This window comes from Dendrobates tinctorius, unplaced genomic scaffold (genome assembly GCF_039654945.1).
Source record: "Dendrobates tinctorius isolate UK_male_01 unplaced genomic scaffold, ASM3965494v1 ptg000031l, whole genome shotgun sequence".
NCBI classification, from domain to species: domain Eukaryota; kingdom Metazoa; phylum Chordata; class Amphibia; order Anura; family Dendrobatidae; genus Dendrobates; species Dendrobates tinctorius.
The window spans coordinates 16,289,059-16,311,390 of NW_027361699.1; the positions used below are offsets into that span (position 1 = coordinate 16,289,059).

General features: G+C 40.6%; 1 protein-coding gene across 40 annotated transcripts in view; it reads left to right on the forward strand.

Annotated features, from left to right (window-relative positions):
* The window catches only part of PTPRD (protein tyrosine phosphatase receptor type D), a 2,878,718-nt gene that overhangs the window by 2,375,651 nt on the left and 480,735 nt on the right, over positions 1–22,332 (forward strand). The window contains exon 1 of one of the 40 annotated variants that reach the window (XM_073572186.1): positions 16,535–17,347. The exons of the other annotated variants lie outside the window; for them this stretch is intronic. The gene's annotated coding sequence lies outside the window, so the exon portion shown is untranslated. Of the gene's footprint in view, positions 1–16,534; positions 17,348–22,332 lie in introns of those variants that run through there. 40 annotated transcript variants of the gene reach the window in all.

The following is a 22,332-nucleotide window of genomic DNA, read 5'->3' on the forward strand; positions in this document are numbered from 1 at the left end:
GTCAAACCTGCAATCCCAAATTCCAATGACCCCCTTCCTTCTGTGCCCTACAGATCACCTAAATTTCAGTTAACCTCCACATCTTTGGTATTACTGAAGCAATAAGAAACCACTTAAGTTATAGGATGCATGTGTCCAGAACAAGAATTGTAATTTTCCAGAAAAAAAATGGAGTGTATGTTGCAGAGTGAAATATGTGTAGAACCAAAATAGTCACTGCAGTCGTAGATGAATTCAACGAGAGATGTAATTTCCAATATAGTTTCACTTTTGGGGTGTTTCTGCTATTCTCCCACTTTATGGGCTCCTCAAATGTCACAAACTATTTTATCAAAATCTGTTTTTCAAAAAACAAATAGTACTCCTTCCTTCTAAGCCTTGGGTCCCCAACCTGTGGTGTGGCTGGCTCTTTCAAGCCCCGCCGTGTGCTCGAGAGTACAACCACAGGGAGTATTGCCATTTTAAATAAAAATTGAATAATACATTTTGATATCCATTTTCTCCTATAAGACATTGTATAAATTCAAATTTTGAGACTAAAGTAACATTTTCACTGAAAATGTTTTCTTTTTCATAGGGAAATCGTATAAAATTCTGTAATGCACTTGTGGTTAAGAAATGCTCACCACACTGCTAGATGAATTCCTTGTGGGGTTTAGTTTCCCACTGGTTCACTTGTAGGATTTTCTGCTTTTTTGCCACCTCAGCAGCTCTGAAAATGCAACATGCATACGGAAAGTATTCAGTCCCCTTTAAATGTTTTACTCTTTGTTGCATTGCAGCCATTTGGTAAATTAAAAAATGTTCATTTTTTCTCATTAATGTACACTCTGCACCCCATCTTGACTGAAAAAAAAACAGTAATGTAGAAATAAATTTTTGAAAATTTATTAAAAAAGAAAAACTGAAATATCTCATGGCCATAAGTATTCAGACCCTTTGCTCAGAAACTCACTCATATTTAAGTCACATGCTGTCTATTACCTTGTGATCCTCCTTGAGATGGTTCTACTCCTTCATGGGAGTCCAGCTGTGTTTAATTAAACTGATAGGACTTGATTTGTAAAAGACCTCACAAAAAGTTCCATGATAACAGTACATGAATGAGTGGCAAACATTGGATGCTTGAGCCCCCCATTCAAGTGAATGGGGTCCGGGTAGTGTTCTGGTACCCAAACTTTTGTAACTGTTCAACCGAACCCGCTGGACCCGAACATCCAAGTGTCCACCCATCTCTAGTTATAAATGTTGCTATGAAAATATCTGAAATTTAACTAAAATTTTGAATAATTGGCAATTTTCATACTTTGAATGCTTATATCCTTAAACCAGCCCTACCACCCAAAATAGTTAATAAATAACATTTCTAATATATCTACTTTATGCCGACATCATTTCTCAAGCAGAACATACACAGTCACAGAGCTTCCAGCCCTACATAATACAAAATGCACCAAACTATACTATAAAATATATCTTTTATTGATCATCACATAAAAACACAATAATCACAGTAATTACAGATACAGTGGTTGGTAAAAAGAGACAAACAATAACTCCCGGAATCACTCATAATAGACACTAGGAAATGCACCACTCAAATCCTAAGCAGAAACAGTCCAGGGTAAAGTAAGTGTACTGCAGGCAAGCGCCACTCATTATATGTACTATTTCCAAAAAGGGAAACCTATACCCACATGTATATCTATTCAAATTGTTTAGTAAATGAAATACATTTGTTAATAATTAAAAGGGTAATAGGTCAATAAGGAGGTTATAAATGGTGTGGCTTCCATAAAGCAGAAATCCCCAGGACAAGTGTGTATCAAGGAATGTCCTCCAGAGTCAGATGAAATGAAGTCAGATCATCACATAAAGTGATAGTGCAGATTAAAGTGCTGCTTACTGCTTATCCATCTGGGTGAGTATATCGATTCCAGGAACGTGCCTCGACGCACGTTTCGCCTATTTGGCTTCCTCGGGGGGCCTCGGACTGTGCATGTTCTGATTATGTTGGGAGTTGCCCATGCCCTTGGTGGAATTTGGACTTTTTCTATCATCCATTATGTCGTCTGTATTAAATTAATCATTTCTCAAGCAGCAGCTTATTCACCAGTGGTTCTCAGACTGGACGGTCGCATCTTGCCATCGTCCAGGTTGAAAACTCTTTATCCCCCAGACATGGATTACGGCGTGGGACAGAACTATGAACAGGTATGGTATATTGTTGCTTTTTATTTTACTTTTATTACAGGAGATCGAGGCTTCGGTGGAATTTGGCGAGGTTGTAAGTATGGTTTAGTTGCGATTATTAAAGAAGTCTGTGTCATTCTTTCAATTAAAGGACTTTTTTCTGGGTGTCTGTGTTTTTTTACATTGTGACTATGGGGTTAGTAATGGGGGCGTCTTATTGATGCCTCTCCATTACTAACCTCGGGGCTTGACTTCACCTGACGATGCAAAGGTGACATCAACCCTCCCAACTATCACCCCACTTGCCACCGCTACAGGGCAAGTGGGAAGAGCCGAATAGCACCAGAATTGGCACATCTAATAGATGTGCCATTTCAGGACAGCAGCAGGCTGTTATTTTTAGGCTGGGGGGGTCAATATCCATGGCCCCTTATCAGCCTGAGAATACCAGACCCTAGCTGTCTGCTTCAGCAAGGCTGGTTGTCAAAAATGGGGGGGACCCCATGCCAATTTTTTAAATTATTTATTTAAATCATTTTAAAAAATAGCATAAGATCCCTCTATTCTAGATAACTAGCCTTGTTGAAGCTGACAGCTGAGGGTTGCAGCTGTGAGTTTTGCCTGGCTGGTTAGATAAAATACAGGCAAACTCATGCCATTTTTTCTTAAAATTATTTATTTACAGCATAGCAGCAGACGAATACTCATCAAATACTGTATTTAGCGGTAGCAGGTGTTGGATGATGGGATCAGTAGTCCCATCAGCTGACACCAGTGACCGGAGGTAAGCTTTATTCCTCCAATCACAGCTGAGTGCTCACGCTGTCTTTTTACAGTGTGGGAACCGCGGCTCTCTGATTGACGGGGATGATTTCACCGCCGATCAGAAGCAGTGTTTGCCATGCTGTCACTTCCTGGTGAAGTCCACATAGGAATGGCCGACAGCAACCTCAGGATCCAAGGGATGCACGCTCAAAGTCCAAAGACCCAGTTGGACATCAGAAGATCCAAAGTAACAAAGGAGAACAGCATCTCATCCAGGTGAAAAACATATAGAAGTTTATTCTGCCATGACAAAATGCGACGTTTCGACCATCAAATGGTCTTTTTCAATGGTCGAAACGTCGCATTTTGTCATGGCAGAATAAACGTCTATATGTTTTTCACCTGGATGAGATGCTGTTCTCCTTTGCTACTTTGGATTTCCTGGTGAAGACGGACACTTCGGTGTCCATGCCCAAACAGTAGGTGTTTGGTACAGACGCCGAACTTTACTGTTCGGGTTCGCCCATCTCTATTTATAACATATCAACCAATATTTACCACTAATATAAAGTACAGAGTGTCAATGTCAATCATAGGCAAGTCTGTCTTCACTGAATACAGATTTTACCCAAGTATTGAGAATTTTGATAATGACTGATCAATAGTGTCAGAGAAAGAAGCAGATTTCTCTGAAAAGATATATATTGCAAAATTGCTTATTTTCATGTGTACTGTTGCTGTATGAAATAAAAATAAAACGACAATTACTCTCTCATGCTTATGCTGTTGTCACTCATATCAATTTATTATTAGGGCTAGCATACAACTCCAACCTTTTTTTCTTTTGGGATGCATACTGATGTACAGGTTTTCCAATCATTAACATAAACGTTAATTTATAGTAAGCAATGGCATTAATCGTAAAAACCCTGTAGATGGCTTGTAGTGGAATATCACAATGCACACATTATTATGCAGACCTGCAGAGGTTAATTCAGACTGAACTTTCATGGATCAAGAAGTGGATGTTCATCTTGAAATGTGCTAAACGGATAAGCAGGAGCATATGTTTTTAGGTAAAGAATTTGGACTTCAGGTTTTCTTTTGTCTATATATGACCCCTGGCCCCTTTATAATGGAGTAATGGAACATGTTTTCACTCATGGTTTTCTTTCTAAATAACTTTACATAAACTTTATATTTGAAAGAACAAGCTGAAAAAGTAGTACAAAAAGTAAAAATTGAATGATCACATGTCTTTTTGTAACTGTTCTTAGGGCCCCTTCTGCTTTCTTATAGCAGCAAAAGGCTGAAATCTGATACGAGGAATTCACTGTACAGGCCTGTGGAAGAAAAGGGGGAGGAAGTCTAGTTCATTCTGATTTGCTCTGTGATGCTGGCAAGAAAGGGGGCGAGCAGAGAACCATGCTGTTTATAAAACCAAGGAAAAACATATTGTGTGATAAGCCAAACTTAGTCTCACGCTTGTAACTCTTAAATGTGGAGACATTCTAGGGAGAAGCAGTGTGTTAACAGGCGGATTGAAATGCCTGGATTGAAGATTACATTCTGAATGGAAAGGCTGGATCACATAAAGGGATCAGTGGAAATTTGCAGGAAATAGGAGCAGGGCATGTATTTGCCTCTTGGCCTCGCTTCATCTTGTGAATTGCAGGAGGATGATGGCCAAATGTTTCCTTATGCCTGCTCTCTAAATATAATGAAGGTTTGCAGATCTCGCAATATGTTTAATTGGATAGTTAAAAAAAGTCAAGATCACCTTCAGATGAAATAAATTGCCATTTTAATTTGGCAAATTATTGATTCAAGTATTTTGGCATGCACTGTTAAGTTTTATAACTGTTTGGGCTTAGCTTAATGATTAGACTTTTAATCTTCAAAAAATGAAAATCCGAGTGGATATACGAGTATTTGGATATTGTACCCACCGTTTATACAGTGTTACCCAAAAAACTGTGAAAGTATGACACTTTTTTATTTTTTTTTACAATGGAAGTCAATCAATTCCCTGTATTCCCATAATTCCTAATTTTTTAACAATACTCTGACAATTCTAATCTAGCTAAATTCTTTATAATATTATCCAAATATTTTATACATTGATTACACTACTGCTGCACAAGTGAGGTTCCTTGTATGCATTTTGTCGAAGCATGTGAACCCATCTCGCAACTAGCAGTCATCTTCATAATACTAAGACTTCTCTTTCTTCTTAGCCCACACTTAAATTGGGGAAGTATAGAATTCAGCTTTATTCTGTGTTTGCACCTGCTTATACATTTAATACTATAGGACAGGTAGTGGTGGTTATATCCTCTATAGTCAGCATGATATTAACTAGAGATGTACTATAAAGAATAATGCCGGTTTATAAAGTTTATGTGTGACATTTGTCTACGAGACCCAAATTCTTCTTCCTTACAATGAGACAAAATTACTGAAATTGTATTTACTAGAAAGTAACAGGAGGAAGTAACGGAAATAGACAGGATTGAAATAGGAAAATGAAATACTGCATGAGCTAAAATTGGAGGAAGGAAGGGCAAAAGGAGGTAGCATTAAAAAGAGAATATTTAGAGGAGGGGTAGGGAGAAGGTTAGCACAACCTAAATCCAGATGCATAGTCAGGTATACAACTAAAGCACAAGTTTGCCAACATCTGCGAATGCTTCATAAGCCATAACAACAGAACATTTTTTTAATTGTAAATAAAAATATTTGATGTTTTTATTTATAATTCACAATAAATGTTGGCTGATAAAGGGGAACTGCCAGGACAATTTTAATAATCAAATTAGTCGTATAGCTGTATAACTGTATTACAAAATGCACTTTCGGATTATAAAATGGGGGTGTAAAGGTAGCTTACTTGGGGGGGCTGAGTTGGAGGCAGGGTCGCTGCTGCAGGAGGCTGACAGCAGTGGCAGGAATGGGGCGATGCTGCGGATCCCGAGCTTGGAGAAGGGGTTGTCCGGGTGGTGCAAGGCTGCAGTCCATGGGCTTTTATAAGATGTCGGCAGTGAGCAAGTTCCCCTTCCTATTGTTTTCCTGCAGTGGGCTTCGGGTCGGAGGTGGCGCATGGGCAGATTCAGATCTCTGGATATCTCAAGCTGTGCATGTGTCGCTTCCGGCGGCCATTTTTCCGTTTCCCCATTTTGACACTGCCATCCTCCTGCAGCAGTGACCCTGCCTCCTGTGACACCGCTCCCCCACAGCCGCCCCCCAATAAGATACAGTAAAATCGAACTTTAAGACGCACCACCATTTTATTTTTTAAAAAAAACGTTTTCCTACCCAAAAATGTGGGGTGCGTCTTATGGTCCGGTGTGTCTTATAGTCTGAAAAATATGGTACATTGTCGTACATTTCCAATTCCCAAGAGGTACGACGCTGGGTAGAATGTAGAGGAAACAATAGTGCAAGGATTTGGAAATCTCTTATGGCCATATTTTATTCACAGCAGAACATAGAATCCAAATCAGGGCCATGTCTACCTTTGCGAAGCCTCCCTTCTTCTACAACAGTCTGTAAATGTCTCAGAAGTGAGGAGACCAATTGCTGATGTTTTGGGAGAGGAATGTTGTTCTATTCTTGTCTGATGTGAGATTCTTGCTGATAAGTAGCCTTGGGACTGCTTTACTGCATTCTTTAATTCATATTGCGGCAAATGTTTTCTGATAGTACCTTTCATGATATGTGAGCTGCCTATGCCATAGGCACTATTGCAACTTCATACCATCAGAGATGCAGGATTTTGAACTGGTTGCTAATACCAAGCTGCACGATCCTTTCACTCTTGTGTCCACAAGATACGGAACAGTTTTCCATTTTTCCCCAAGTCTATTTTTGCCCAGAGAAGATGGCAGCGTTTGAGGATTATGTTGATACAGGGTAATTCACTCACTACTTTACGCGGGAAAATTTCTGTAGCTTCTAAAATGATCTATTGTACTGAAATTTGTACTGTAGATACTTTGGTTCATGATTTTTTTAAGCAGATGTTGAATATGTTGACTGTTTTCTTCCAAGCACACCTGCACGCGCCATTACATATTGTTCAATGTATTCTGCAGGACGTCTAGTATCATAATGTGAATTTCTCACTTTAGGTTTTGTTGGAGTGCCTGTAATGTTTGTGGCTTGTTACTTTACACCTGACCTTTCAAATGGCCACAAAAGAAAAAATATGGAGGTGTTAAATCAGGTGATCTTTATGGCCACAGTTCTTGGAGGTTACTCTGTCATCAATGAAGGCTTCCATACATGGTTTGAACAGCGGATTTATACCTCCAAATTTCTTTAGAAACTCATTTTGACACCTAAGGACTTAGTTTTCCAATAAGTTTTCCCAATTAAAACAGGTTCCTCAAACTGTATCTGTACATTGCTAACAAATGAAGAAGGAATTTGGCAGGAGTGTAATGCAAGCACCACACATAAACAACCAACACACAGAAAGGCGTACAGCAAGTCTATCTTGTAGTGGAGACAACTGGCAGGGCAACAAGCCGATGAGACCACTCGGAGAGAGGATGCTTCTCGTCGCTATCAATGACATTAATTGCACTCTCACTTCTCATAAAACAAAGTATGTACAGTCCAAATTTCTGTACAGTCAATTTTTCCAGATAAAGTAGAATCATAGAATGTTAGAGTTGGAAGGGACCTCAAGGGTCATCGTGTCCAACCCCCTGCTCAATGCAGGAGTCATTAAACCATCTCATACAGATGTCTGTCCAGCCTCTGTTTGAAGACTTCCATTGAAGGAGAACTGATCACCTCTCATGGCAGCCTGTTCCACTCATTGATTACCCTTGATGTCAAAAAGTTTTTTTCTAATATCTAATCTGTGTTTTCTCCATTTCAGTTTCATCCCATTGCTTCTTGTTTCCATGTGCAAATGAGAATAAGGATGATCCCTCTACACTGTGACATCCCTTCAGAGATTTCTAGACAGCTATTACAGCTATTATATCTCCTTTTTTTTTACAAGCTAAATATTCCCTTAACCATTTCTTGTAGGACACCGTTCCCCAACTCCAGTCCTCAAGAGCCACCAACAGGTCATGTTTTCAGGATTTCCTTAGTATTGCATAGGTGATAATTGCATTACCTGCACAGGCAGGAATTCCATCACCTGTGAAATACTAAGGAAATCCTGAAAACCTGACCTGTTGGTGGCTATTGAGGACTGGAGTTGGGGAACACTGTTGTAGGACATACTGTACTTTGCAGTCTGCTCACCATCCTGGTAGCTCTTCTCTGAACTTGCTCCAGTTTTTCAATGTCTTTTTTAAAATGTGCTGCCCAGAACTGGACAAGTGTTCCAGGTGAGGCCTGACCAAGGTGGAGTAGAGGGGGATAATTACTTCACATGATCTAGACTCTATGCTTCTCTTAATACATCCTAGAACTGTGTTTGCCTTTTTTGCTACTGCATCGCACTGTTTATTCATGTGAATTCTGTGATCTATTAGTATACCCAAGTCTTTTTCACACGTGCTATGGCATAATTCTATTCCTCCCATTCTGTAAATGTTATTTTGGTTTTTATTGCATTTCTCTGTTAAATACTATTCTATTAGTTGCTGCCTTTTGTTCAAGCTTATCTAAACTGTAACTAGTGAGGATTTCATTTAGCAAAATCTCCCATCCTTCTTGGACATTTCTGTCCTTTAGAACATCCATTGGACCTTTCCTACACTATTTCTGAGTCCATTAAAATCTGCCTTTCTGAAGTCCAACCTTAAAGTGTGAGTCCTCGCTCGTCTTCCCCTCTTGTAATCCAAAATTTGAGGATAGCATGATTGCTGCCTCCTAAATTCCTGGCCACGTTTACTTCCTCAACCATTTCCTCCCTGTTGGTAGGAATTAGGTCCAAGGTTGCAGATCCTCTTGTTCTCTTTTCTACCTTTTGAAAGATAAAGTTGTCAGCAAGACAAGATAAAATTTTTCTGGACCCAATAATTTTGCCTGAGATTCCCAACAAATATCTGGATAGTTAAAATCTCCCATGATCACTATGTCATATTTTTTGAGAACAGAGACATCTGATGTAAAAAGATTTCATCCATGTCTACAGTCTGACCAAGTGGCCTATAGTAAACTTGTACAATAGTGTCCTTTCTGTTCTTCTCTCATTGTATTTTTACCCAGTCCTCCTTGTATTCTTACCCAATAGAGGGAACCACCCTGTGAATGTCTTCTTCAAAGTTTAAGATGGTAAAAAAAAATACAGAAAAATACATTTTGCACAACTGTTTTAGTAGCCCAATATTCATGGTGGAGGTTATACATGATGGACATTATGTATGGTGGAGGTTATACATGGAGGATATATATGGTGGAGGTTATACACGGTGGAGGTTATACATGATTATACATGATGGAGGTTATATATGGTGGAGGTTATACACGGTGGAGGTTATATATGGTGGAGGTTATACATCATGGACATTATATATGGTGGAGGTTATGTATGGTGGAGGTTATACATGGAGGTCATGTATGGTGGAGGTTATACATGGACGATATATATGGTGGAGGTTATGCATGGTGGAGGGTATACATGGAGGTCATGTATGGTGGAGGTTATACATGGAGGATATATTTGGTGGAGGGTATACATGGAGGTTATGTATGGTGGAGGTTATACTTGGAGGATATATATGGTGGAGGTCATGTATGATGGAGGTTACACATGGAGGATATATATGGTGGAGGTCATGTATGATGGAGGTTATACATGGAGGATATATATGGTGGAGGTTATACATGGAGGATATATATGGTGGAGGTTATGCATGGTGGAGGGTATACATGGAGGTCATGTATGGTGGAGGTTATACATGGAGGATATATTTGGTGGAGGGTATACATGGAGGTTATGTATGGTGGAGGTTATACATGGAGGATATATATGGTGGAGGTCATGTATGATGGAGGTTACACATGGAGGATATATATGGTGGAGGTCATGTATGATGGAGGTTATACATGGAGGATATATATGGTGGAGGTCATGTATGATGGAGGTTATACATGGAGGATATATATGGTGGAGGTCATGTATGATGGAGGTTATACATGGAGGATATCTATGGTGGAGGTCATGTATGATGGAGGTTATACATGGAGGATATATATGGTGGAGGTCATGTATGATGGAGGTTATACATGGAGGATATATATGGTGGAGGTTATACATGGAGGTTATATATGGTGGAGGTCATGTATGATGGAGGTTATACATAGAGGATATATATGGTGGAGGTCATGTATGATGGAGGTTATACATGGAGGATATATATGGTGGAGGTCATGTATGATGGAGGTTATACATGGAGGATATATATGGTGGAGGTTATACATGGAGGATATATATGGTGGAGGTTATACACGGTGGAGGTTATACATGATTATACATGATGGAGGTTATATATGGTGGAGGTAATACACGGTGGAGGTTATACATGATGGACATTATATATGGTGGAGGTTATGTATGGTGGAGGTTATACATGGAGGTCATGTATGGTGGAGGTTATACATGGACGATATATATGGTGGAGGTTATGCATGGTGGAGGGTATACATGGAGGTCATGTATGGTGGAGGTTATACATGGAGGATATATTTGGTGGAGGGTATACATGGAGGTTATGTATGGTGGAGGTTATACATGGAGGATATATATGGTGGAGGTCATGTATGATGGAGGTTACACATGGAGGATATATATGGTGGAGGTCATGTATGATGGAGGTTATACATGGAGGATATATATGGTGGAGGTCATGTATGATGGAGGTTATACATGGAGGATATATATGGTGGAGGTCATGTATGATGGAGGTTATACATGGAGGATATCTATGGTGGAGGTCATGTATGATGGAGGTTATACATGGAGGATATATATGGTGGAGGTCATGTATGATGGAGGTTATACATGGAGGATATATATGGTGGAGGTTATACATGGAGGTTATATATGGTGGAGGTCATGTATGATGGAGGTTATACATAGAGGATATATATGGTGGAGGTCATGTATGATGGAGGTTATACATGGAGGATATATATGGTGGAGGTCATGTATGATGGAGGTTATACATGGAGGATATATATGGTGGAGGTTATACATGGAGGATATATATGGTGGAGGTTATACACGGTGGAGGTTATACATGATTATACATGATGGAGGTTATATATGGTGGAGGTAATACACGGTGGAGGTTATACATGGTGGAGGTTATACATGATGGACATTATATATGGTGGAGGTTATGTATGGTGGAGGTTATACATGGAGGTCATGTATGGTGGAGGTTATACATGGACGATATATATGGTGGAGGTTATGCATGGTGGAGGGTATACATGGAGGTCATGTATGGTGGAGGTTATACATGGAGGATATATTTGGTGGAGGGTATACATGGAGGTTATGTATGGTGGAGGTTATACATGGAGGATATATATGGTGGAGGTCATGTATGATGGAGGTTACACATGGAGGATATATATGGTGGAGGTCATGTATGATGGAGGTTATACATGGAGGATATATATGGTGGAGGTTATACATGGAGGATATATATGGTGGAGGTTATGCATGGTGGAGGGTATACATGGAGGTCATGTATGGTGGAGGTTATACATGGAGGATATATTTGGTGGAGGGTATACATGGAGGTTATGTATGGTGGAGGTTATACATGGAGGATATATATGGTGGAGGTCATGTATGATGGAGGTTACACATGGAGGATATATATGGTGGAGGTCATGTATGATGGAGGTTATACATGGAGGATATATATGGTGGAGGTCATGTATGATGGAGGTTATACATGGAGGATATATATGGTGGAGGTCATGTATGATGGAGGTTATACATGGAGGATATATATGGTGGAGGTTATACATGGAGGTTATATATGGTGGAGGTCATGTATGATGGAGGTTATACATGGAGGATATATATGGTGGAGGTCATGTATGATGGAGGTTATACATGGAGGATATACATGGTGGAGGTCATGTATGATGGAGGTTACACATGGAGGATATATATGGTGGAGGTCATGTATGATGGAGGTTATACATGGAGGATATATATGGTGGAGGTCATGAATGATGGAGGTTATACATGGAGGATATATATGGTGGAGGTCATGTATGATGGAGGTTATACATGGAGGATATATATGGTGGAGGTCATGTATGATGGAGGTTATACATGGAGGATATGTATGGTGGAGGTCATGTATGATGGAGGTTATACATGGAGGTTATATATGGTGGAGGTCATGTATGATGGAGGTTATACATGGAAGATATATATGGTGGAGGTCATGTATGATGGAGATTATACATGGAGGATATATATGGTGGAGGTCATGTATGATGGAGGTTACACATGGAGGATATATATGGTGGAGGTCATGTATGATGGAGGTTATACATGGAGGATATATATGGTGGAGGTCATGAATGATGGAGGTTATACATGGAGGATATGTATGGTGGAGGTCATGTATGATGGAGGTTATACATGGAGGATATATATGGTGGAGGTCATGTATGATGGAGGTTATACATGGAGGATATATATGGTGGAGGTCATGTATGATGGAGGTTATACATGGAGGATATATATGGTGGAGGTCATGTATGATGGAGGTTATACATAGAGGATATATATGGTGGAGGTCATGTATGATGGAGGTTATACATGGAGGATATATATGGTGGAGGTCATGTATGATGGAGGTTATACATGGAGGATATATATGGTGGAGGTCATGTATGATGGAGGTTATACATGGAGGATATATATGGTGGAGGTCATGTATGATGGAGGTTATACATGGAGGATATATATGGTGGAGGTCATGTATGATGGAGGTTATACATGGAGGATATATATGGTGGAGGTTATACATGGAGGATATATATGGTGGAGGTCATGTATGATGGAGGTTACACATGGAGGATATATATGGTGGAGGTCATGTATGATGGAGGTTATACATGGAGGATATATATGGTGGAGGTTATACATGGAGGATATATATGGTGGAGGTTATACACGGTGGAGGTTATACATGATTATACATGATGGAGGTTATATATGGTGGAGGTAATACACGGTGGAGGTTATACATGGTGGAGGTTATACATGATGGACATTATATATGGTGGAGGTTATGTATGGTGGAGGTTATACATGGAGGTCATGTATGGTGGAGGTTATACATGGACGATATATATGGTGGAGGTTATGCATGGTGGAGGGTATACATGGAGGTCATGTATGGTGGAGGTTATACATGGAGGATATATTTGGTGGAGGGTATACATGGAGGTTATGTATGGTGGAGGTTATACATGGAGGATATATATGGTGGAGGTCATGTATGATGGAGGTTACACATGGAGGATATATATGGTGGAGGTCATGTATGATGGAGGTTATACATGGAGGATATATATGGTGGAGGTCATGTATGATGGAGGTTATACATGGAGGATATATATGGTGGAGGTCATGTATGATGGAGGTTATACATGGAGGATATCTATGGTGGAGGTCATGTATGATGGAGGTTATACATGGAGGATATATATGGTGGAGGTCATGTATGATGGAGGTTATACATGGAGGATATATATGGTGGAGGTTATACATGGAGGTTATATATGGTGGAGGTCATGTATGATGGAGGTTATACATAGAGGATATATATGGTGGAGGTCATGTATGATGGAGGTTATACATGGAGGATATATATGGTGGAGGTCATGTATGATGGAGGTTATACATGGAGGATATATATGGTGGAGGTTATACATGGAGGATATATATGGTGGAGGTTATACACGGTGGAGGTTATACATGATTATACATGATGGAGGTTATATATGGTGGAGGTAATACACGGTGGAGGTTATACATGGTGGAGGTTATACATGATGGACATTATATATGGTGGAGGTTATGTATGGTGGAGGTTATACATGGAGGTCATGTATGGTGGAGGTTATACATGGACGATATATATGGTGGAGGTTATGCATGGTGGAGGGTATACATGGAGGTCATGTATGGTGGAGGTTATACATGGAGGATATATTTGGTGGAGGGTATACATGGAGGTTATGTATGGTGGAGGTTATACATGGAGGATATATATGGTGGAGGTCATGTATGATGGAGGTTACACATGGAGGATATATATGGTGGAGGTCATGTATGATGGAGGTTATACATGGAGGATATATATGGTGGAGGTTATACATGGAGGATATATATGGTGGAGGTTATGCATGGTGGAGGGTATACATGGAGGTCATGTATGGTGGAGGTTATACATGGAGGATATATTTGGTGGAGGGTATACATGGAGGTTATGTATGGTGGAGGTTATACATGGAGGATATATATGGTGGAGGTCATGTATGATGGAGGTTACACATGGAGGATATATATGGTGGAGGTCATGTATGATGGAGGTTATACATGGAGGATATATATGGTGGAGGTCATGTATGATGGAGGTTATACATGGAGGATATATATGGTGGAGGTCATGTATGATGGAGGTTATACATGGAGGATATATATGGTGGAGGTTATACATGGAGGTTATATATGGTGGAGGTCATGTATGATGGAGGTTATACATGGAGGATATATATGGTGGAGGTCATGTATGATGGAGGTTATACATGGAGGATATATATGGTGGAGGTCATGTATGATGGAGGTTACACATGGAGGATATATATGGTGGAGGTCATGTATGATGGAGGTTATACATGGAGGATATATATGGTGGAGGTCATGAATGATGGAGGTTATACATGGAGGATATATATGGTGGAGGTCATGTATGATGGAGGTTATACATGGAGGATATATATGGTGGAGGTCATGTATGATGGAGGTTATACATGGAGGATATGTATGGTGGAGGTCATGTATGATGGAGGTTATACATGGAGGTTATATATGGTGGAGGTCATGTATGATGGAGGTTATACATGGAAGATATATATGGTGGAGGTCATGTATGATGGAGATTATACATGGAGGATATATATGGTGGAGGTCATGTATGATGGAGGTTACACATGGAGGATATATATGGTGGAGGTCATGTATGATGGAGGTTATACATGGAGGATATATATGGTGGAGGTCATGAATGATGGAGGTTATACATGGAGGATATGTATGGTGGAGGTCATGTATGATGGAGGTTATACATGGAGGATATATATGGTGGAGGTCATGTATGATGGAGGTTATACATGGAGGATATATATGGTGGAGGTCATGTATGATGGAGGTTATACATGGAGGATATATATGGTGGAGGTCATGTATGATGGAGGTTATACATAGAGGATATATATGGTGGAGGTCATGTATGATGGAGGTTATACATGGAGGATATATATGGTGGAGGTCATGTATGATGGAGGTTATACATGGAGGATATATATGGTGGAGGTCATGTATGATGGAGGTTATACATGGAGGACATATATGGTGGAGGTCATGTATGATGGAGGTTATACATGGAGGATATATATGGTGGAGGTCATGTATGATGGAGGTTATACATGGAGGATATATATGGTGGAGGTTATACATGGAGGATATATATGGTGGAGGTCATGTATGATGGAGGTTACACATGGAGGATATATATGGTGGAGGTCATGTATGATGGAGGTTACACATGGAGGATATATATGGTGGAGGTCATGTATGATGGAGGTTACACATGGAGGATATATATGGTGGAGGTCATGTATGATGGAGATTATACATGGAGGATATATATGGTGGAGGTCATGTATGATGGAGGTTACACATGGAGGATATATATGGTGGAGGTCATGTATGATGGAGGTTATACATGGAGGATATATATGGTGGAGGTCATGAATGATGGAGGTTATACATGGAGGATATGTATGGTGGAGGTCATGTATGATGGAGGTTATACATGGAGGATATATATGGTGGAGGTCATGTATGATGGAGGTTATACATGGAGGATATATATGGTGGAGGTCATGTATGATGGAGGTTATACATGGAGGATATATATGGTGGAGGTCATGTATGATGGAGGTTATACATGGAGGATATATATGGTGGAGGTCATGTATGATGGAGGTTATACATGGAGGATATATATGGTGGAGGTTATACATGGAGGATATATATGGTGGAGGTCATGTATGATGGAGGTTACACATGGATGATTTATATGGTGGAGGTCATGTATGATGGAGGTTACACATGGAGGATATATATGGTGGAGGTCATGTATGATGGAGGTTATGCATGGTGGATATATATGGTGGAGGTCATGTATGATGGAGGTTATACATGGAGGATATATATGGTGGAGGTCATGTATGATGGAGGTTATACATGGAGGATATATATGGTGGAGGTTATACATGGAGGATATATATGGTGGAGGTCATGTATGATGGAGGTTACACATGGAGGATTTATATGGTGGAGGTCATGTATGATGGAGGTTACACATGGAGGATATATATGGTGGAGGTCATGTATGATGGAGGTTATGCATGGTGGAGGATATACACGGTTGAAGTTATACATGCATGTTTGGAGCCTCCATGTTTCATGCTTCCAGTCAGTGAGGAGGAGCAGGGAATACCTCATTACTTAGGACAGTAGTGAGCAGAGAAGGGCCCATGTGTGAAGATGCATAATGAGGGAAGTGCTGGGGAGCCCACAGTGAGGAGGAATGTGAGGCAGGAATGTGTGGGGAGCATGGAGCAGGAGTGAGGGAGGATGAGAGGAATGTGTAACATGAGTGAGTGGAGGGAATGTGGCGGAGGAGGCGCTGCCGCGCTCCCTCACTGCTAGTGGCGCCTCCTGCCGGGCAGCTCCCCGCCGCTCATTGGTCCCGCCGCTGTCAGTCCTGAGGCTGCCCGGGGTCTGGCAGAGGCTGTGCTGCCTAGTGTGTGTGTGTGCACGCCCCTGAGACACACAGGTCCGCCACAGCTCAGCAGCAGCAGGGACACAGGCTGGCAGCATGGCCACTGCCCCCTAACAGCCCGGGCGGAGGAGCACAATGCCGGAGAGCCAGTGTGTGAGTGAGCACAGAAGAGGATAAGCGCAGCCGCCGCCTCTGGATTACTACTCCTGCCCGGACTGCTGCCCGGGAGTTGGGCTGCGCTTCTAGCGGAGATGCCGCACACACAGCGGGGCTGCCCGGTGTAGAGCTGCCGCATACATGTGTCGTGGACGCGGCCATCCGCTGGATTACATCGGCAGGAGAGGAGCAGTGCACGGCATGAGCAGGTACGGTCCTACCTGGCCGGGGCACAGGCTGGCTCCAGGGGCACTGCCGGCCTCACACGAGAGTCATCCCGTGACCAGGAGTGATGGAGAACTTCCCACATGATGGGTGATGGGTGGCAGGGCTTGGGTGGTACCTGTCTGCTGACCCCAGAAGCGCTGAGTGTGAGGATCTGGCTGTGCTAGGTGTGCTGCTCAGGGAGATGTCACCATTGTTATTCATCTAGCTTCTAATCTATAGATCTTTGTCTTCCTTCCTTACCAGGACTCCTTACTTTCCCAGCATCTCCCATGTAGTAGTGTGTGCAGCACATAGCAGAGCTGTGAGAGCTGCACATAGCAGAGCTGTGAGAGCTGCACATAGCAGAGCTGTGAGAGCTGCACATAGCAGAGCTGTGAGAGCTGCACATAGCAGAGCTGTGAGAGCTGCACATAGCAGAGCTGTGAGAGCTGCCCTCAGCCACTGTGCCCTTCTGGCCCTTGGTGGGCATCACTGTGCCTATAGATCATGGAAAGGAAGAAGTTGGAGGTTCTGTCATGTGAGGGTCCAACTATCCTGTCTGGCTTGTCACTCGCTGGTAACATGCCCCAGACCCAGAGACATTCTGCAGGCATTTACTGCAGCTTTGTGGGAAACTTTTAAGTATTGGCAGCTAGCCTTACATTTTATGTAATTATGTATGTGTATATATATATATCTACCTCCATATAAGTGCGTGTGTATGTATATATATAGTGTGTGTGTATGTATGTATATAGTGTATGTATGTGTGTGTGTATGTATGTGTGTGTATGTATGTATATAGTATGTGTGTATGTATGTATATATATATATATATATATATATATATAGTGTATGTGTGTGTTTGTATACATACACACTTCTATGGAGGTAGGCTCATACATACACACTCATCTACCTACATACATTCAGTCACTCATACACTTCCATGAATTCCACACACTCAGCTATACATTAGCACACACCTTCGTACATACACACACATCTGCGCTGGTCATGAATACACCCAGACAGCCCTATACATAAGCCCACACCTACTTACATACGGAAACATTCATGTACCGTTACATGAATACACACTCCTCTACCTACCTCCACACCTGCTTATACATTCTTGTATACACACACTGTATCCATAAAACACATCATGCCCCTGGGGGCCTCCGTTTTTCCATTTCTTTTCCTGGCCATTATTCCCAAAGGATATTATTGTTAATGTAAAAGTTCTCCTGTCATTGGCTCCTATTGAACATGACTGTCTGCTCCTTTTTGTGCCTCGTTCCTTTGTTGTCAGGGCTGATCCAGCGCCCGGGCACGGCTATGTTCCCATGTTTGCGCGTGTTTATTGCGGACATGTTACATTTCCTACACGTGTTATGGCTCTTGTAGTGTCATAAAGCCACCAAGGTGATTGGTTTTGGAAGAATGTACTCTGCGCCCCGTCTCCTGCACACGGTGTCATAGGCTCCGTATAGCTTTCCTTATGGTGTCACCCCATGTTGTCATATGGGAGAAGTTGGGAAGTTTCTTTCCTGTCCCCCAGGGATGGATCTCGCCCAGCCTGTGTTACATTAGTCCAGCAGAGGTTACCGCAGATCATGATTGACTGAACATGAGCAATCACTTAGTCTATTCCCTCTGGCCTATTTGATACCAATAGCAACAAAGGAGGAAAGGTAACAAGTCTCCTTCCCCTCCACATACAGATTGGATGGACTCGCTACTTACAACAGCAAGTGGTTTTGTGACACTTTGCTGGAAATTTCTATCCCTTGGGAACTGCCATTATTGTATTTTTAAAGTGTGAAATTGACAGGTTGGGCAGTTTCCTAAATTTAGCTGTCAGATTGTGCCCAGCTAAAATAGCTAAGAGCTGTAAATATGCCAGCAAGGGGTCTGGGAGCAACAAGCCTGGGCAGCTTTATTTCATTTAGGGGCGAGGAGGGGGCCTGCACATTTAATTAGCCACTTTAGTTTTTTTCTCGACTTAGTATTCCAATTTTAGTTTTGCCTCTGGCGGGGGGATGGGGATATTATTGGGGGTGTAGAGAGTAGGAGTGAGAAGACACATTTAGACCAGCCTGAAAACGAGATTCTTGGTGTAAGCAACACCTGCCTCCATTCACTGCTGGACTTTTTGTTCTCCCAAACTTCTGAACGTCTTTCATCCTTTTTTCTTTTGCTCTTTTGGGTCTTGTTTCTAGTTTTGCATAAAGATGTTTTTTTTTTATAATAAATCCTTGACTTTGAAATAATTATCAGGGACTATTTTTGAAGTTGTACCGTAGGCATCAGGCACTTTTTTTTTCCTTTTTACTGCATAATATGCATTGAGATTACCTAAGATACTCATAAGTTCCTCCTCTATGTGATAGGAGAGCAGCAAAACAACAAAACAGTCCTTGTATAAAAAAAGACAATATCTATTGTTTATTGTTATTAATAATCACTCAACCAAAGATAATCCAAATGTTATTTTATGATTTTTATATAATATATATATATATATAGTTAGTGTGTGTGTATATATATATATATATATATATATATACACATTTATTCTCTTTAAATAAATATATAATAATACACTATATATATATATTATAAATGTCTTTAAATATATAAGCTGTATATGTGTGTGTGTGTGTATATATATATATATATATATATATATATATATATTTTTAAGGAAAATGATGTATATATACTAAAATAACATATATATTATATACGGTGTGTATGTATATATATGTGTGTGTGTATATATATATATATATATAGTTATTTTAGTCTTCAGAGAACAACACAATCCTTATTGTTGCATGCACAATACACACAGCCATGTCTGTGAGCGTGAACATACTAAGGAGCGCTTCCCCTAATGATGGGAGTGGGATTTCCTTGTCCCTGCCGGTATATGGTAAGCCACTAGGGGCCTGTAGAAACTACACTTGTGCAGTAAATACCACTGTTAAGCATATGCTAAGCCAGTTAGCATACATGGCTGTTGTACAACAAAGCCAGAGCAATGGACCCTTCTTTCTGTGTCCTTGTGAGGTTTTGGATTTCAGATAGAGCTTTTTTTCCTCCCCTCCCTAGATCTCTCGTTGAGGTGCACCCGTTGGTAGAAGCCAACACTTCATCTACTCTGTAGAAAGAGTTAACGGACATCATCAGCTTTATCGACTCCAGACAATAATGCAAAACGCAGATAGATGCAGTATTGAAAATGAGCCGTCTTCCGACAGTTTTTTGCAGGCCGGTTCCTCAGCAGGAGTGTGGTCAGCAGTGGAAAGACACCAATCGAAGATCCACCGCACACTTTTCGAGCGTCAGTTCCAGAACCGACCAAGCATGGCGACTTTGATAGACATTAGGCAATGAGGTCAACTATGCTTACAGGGTTCCTTTTGTTGATTTTTTTTTTAAATGCCAATTTGTAAGAGTATGTAGATGTGGAAATTTCCATATTGAGTTCCCTTCATAAAGACAGTTGCGTTGCCAGCTTTTGCTAGGAAGCTAATCTAAATTTGAGGGAATGCAGATGCATTATGGATGCCACTGTAAACCTATGTTTTACTGAGATACTGGAATCCTTTGACTTGGATTACACTCTCAATTTTCTTTATTTTCTAGTTGAGTATTTTCACTTATCCAGATCCCCCCTCCAGCATGGATGTCACACTTCATCATGTCATTTTAGCCACAGATCTGTGACATACTGTAGTCCTCCATTGTAAGACAGGCTCAGCGGGCGCCCTAGATGCATGCTCTTAACAATAATATTTGCTTTGTTTTGTCTTTTTTTATCATTGGGTTTGAGAAAGTGTGATATTATATTATATATTCAGGTTGAGAAAATTTGATTTCTGTGAGGCATCTGTTTTACATGACTACAGGTTATGTTAAAAATGCCTGAAATAATATCGGGTAGATATAGATTGTACCAAGCCTTGTTACCATATTATTACAGGACTGTCTTTGCTGGAATTTTCTGTACTCTGCAGGTGTACATGGACTATATGATCTACCATAATTTTCGTATTTCCATTTTATTCTGTCTAATGACGAATTTGTCACTTTTTAGACGTACATTTATTTATTTTTTTTAGTTTGTGGCAGCTCTGTATTATGCTTTACTTAATCTTGACATTTCGTTTTCAGAAATGACCGCCTTGTCCTGTATGTCTTCTATTTTTATGTAAATCTGTTGCTCTTGCTGTTCGCACTATTTTACCCCCTACTAAATCTGAGCTGAAGAATCCATCACATATACATAATTATTTATTTTACATTCATGTGATGTATCATTAAAAGTAATATACATTGGTCCCACTAGTACCAATTAAAAAAAGGAAAACCCTGAAAATAGCATCAGGAGGAACGATTGCTGTAAGCCCTTACATCTCCTCCAAGTGATTTCTTTTTTCTTTTTTGTATTTCTTTTAAATGATTTTTTATTATTAGTACCAAAAAATGGCTAAATATTACTTTTAGTCTTAACAGAAAATAGAATTCGGTCCATGAAAAGCAATGAAAATATGACGTCGATGGCGTGCTGCACTTTGGGGTGTTGTCCGGTTATGAGAGAAGGCGGGCGATCTTTCACGGTCACATTACAGTGATGTGTAGGTAGGAATGGCACTGAAATTGGCACTGTAATGGGTGACTTGTGCCTCTGACATGTAGAAATATTGCTAATATAATTCTTTTTTATGACAAGTCCACACTTTCTGCTGTTTCGATAGCTTGGGTGATGTGAACAGCAGTTTTGTGGAAGGTTTATTTGTTTCTGTCGTTGGCTGTAGTTGTTGTGACTCATGGGTTTTCTGTCGGTGTCGAAGCTTTACTAGGGAAGGAAGACCTACGTGAATGAGACACAAGCATAGTATAGGCCAGACTTCTCACAAATGGCATGCAGAGAATGTTCTTCTCCTTCTGCCTGCCAGCTTGTTCTGATCCCATT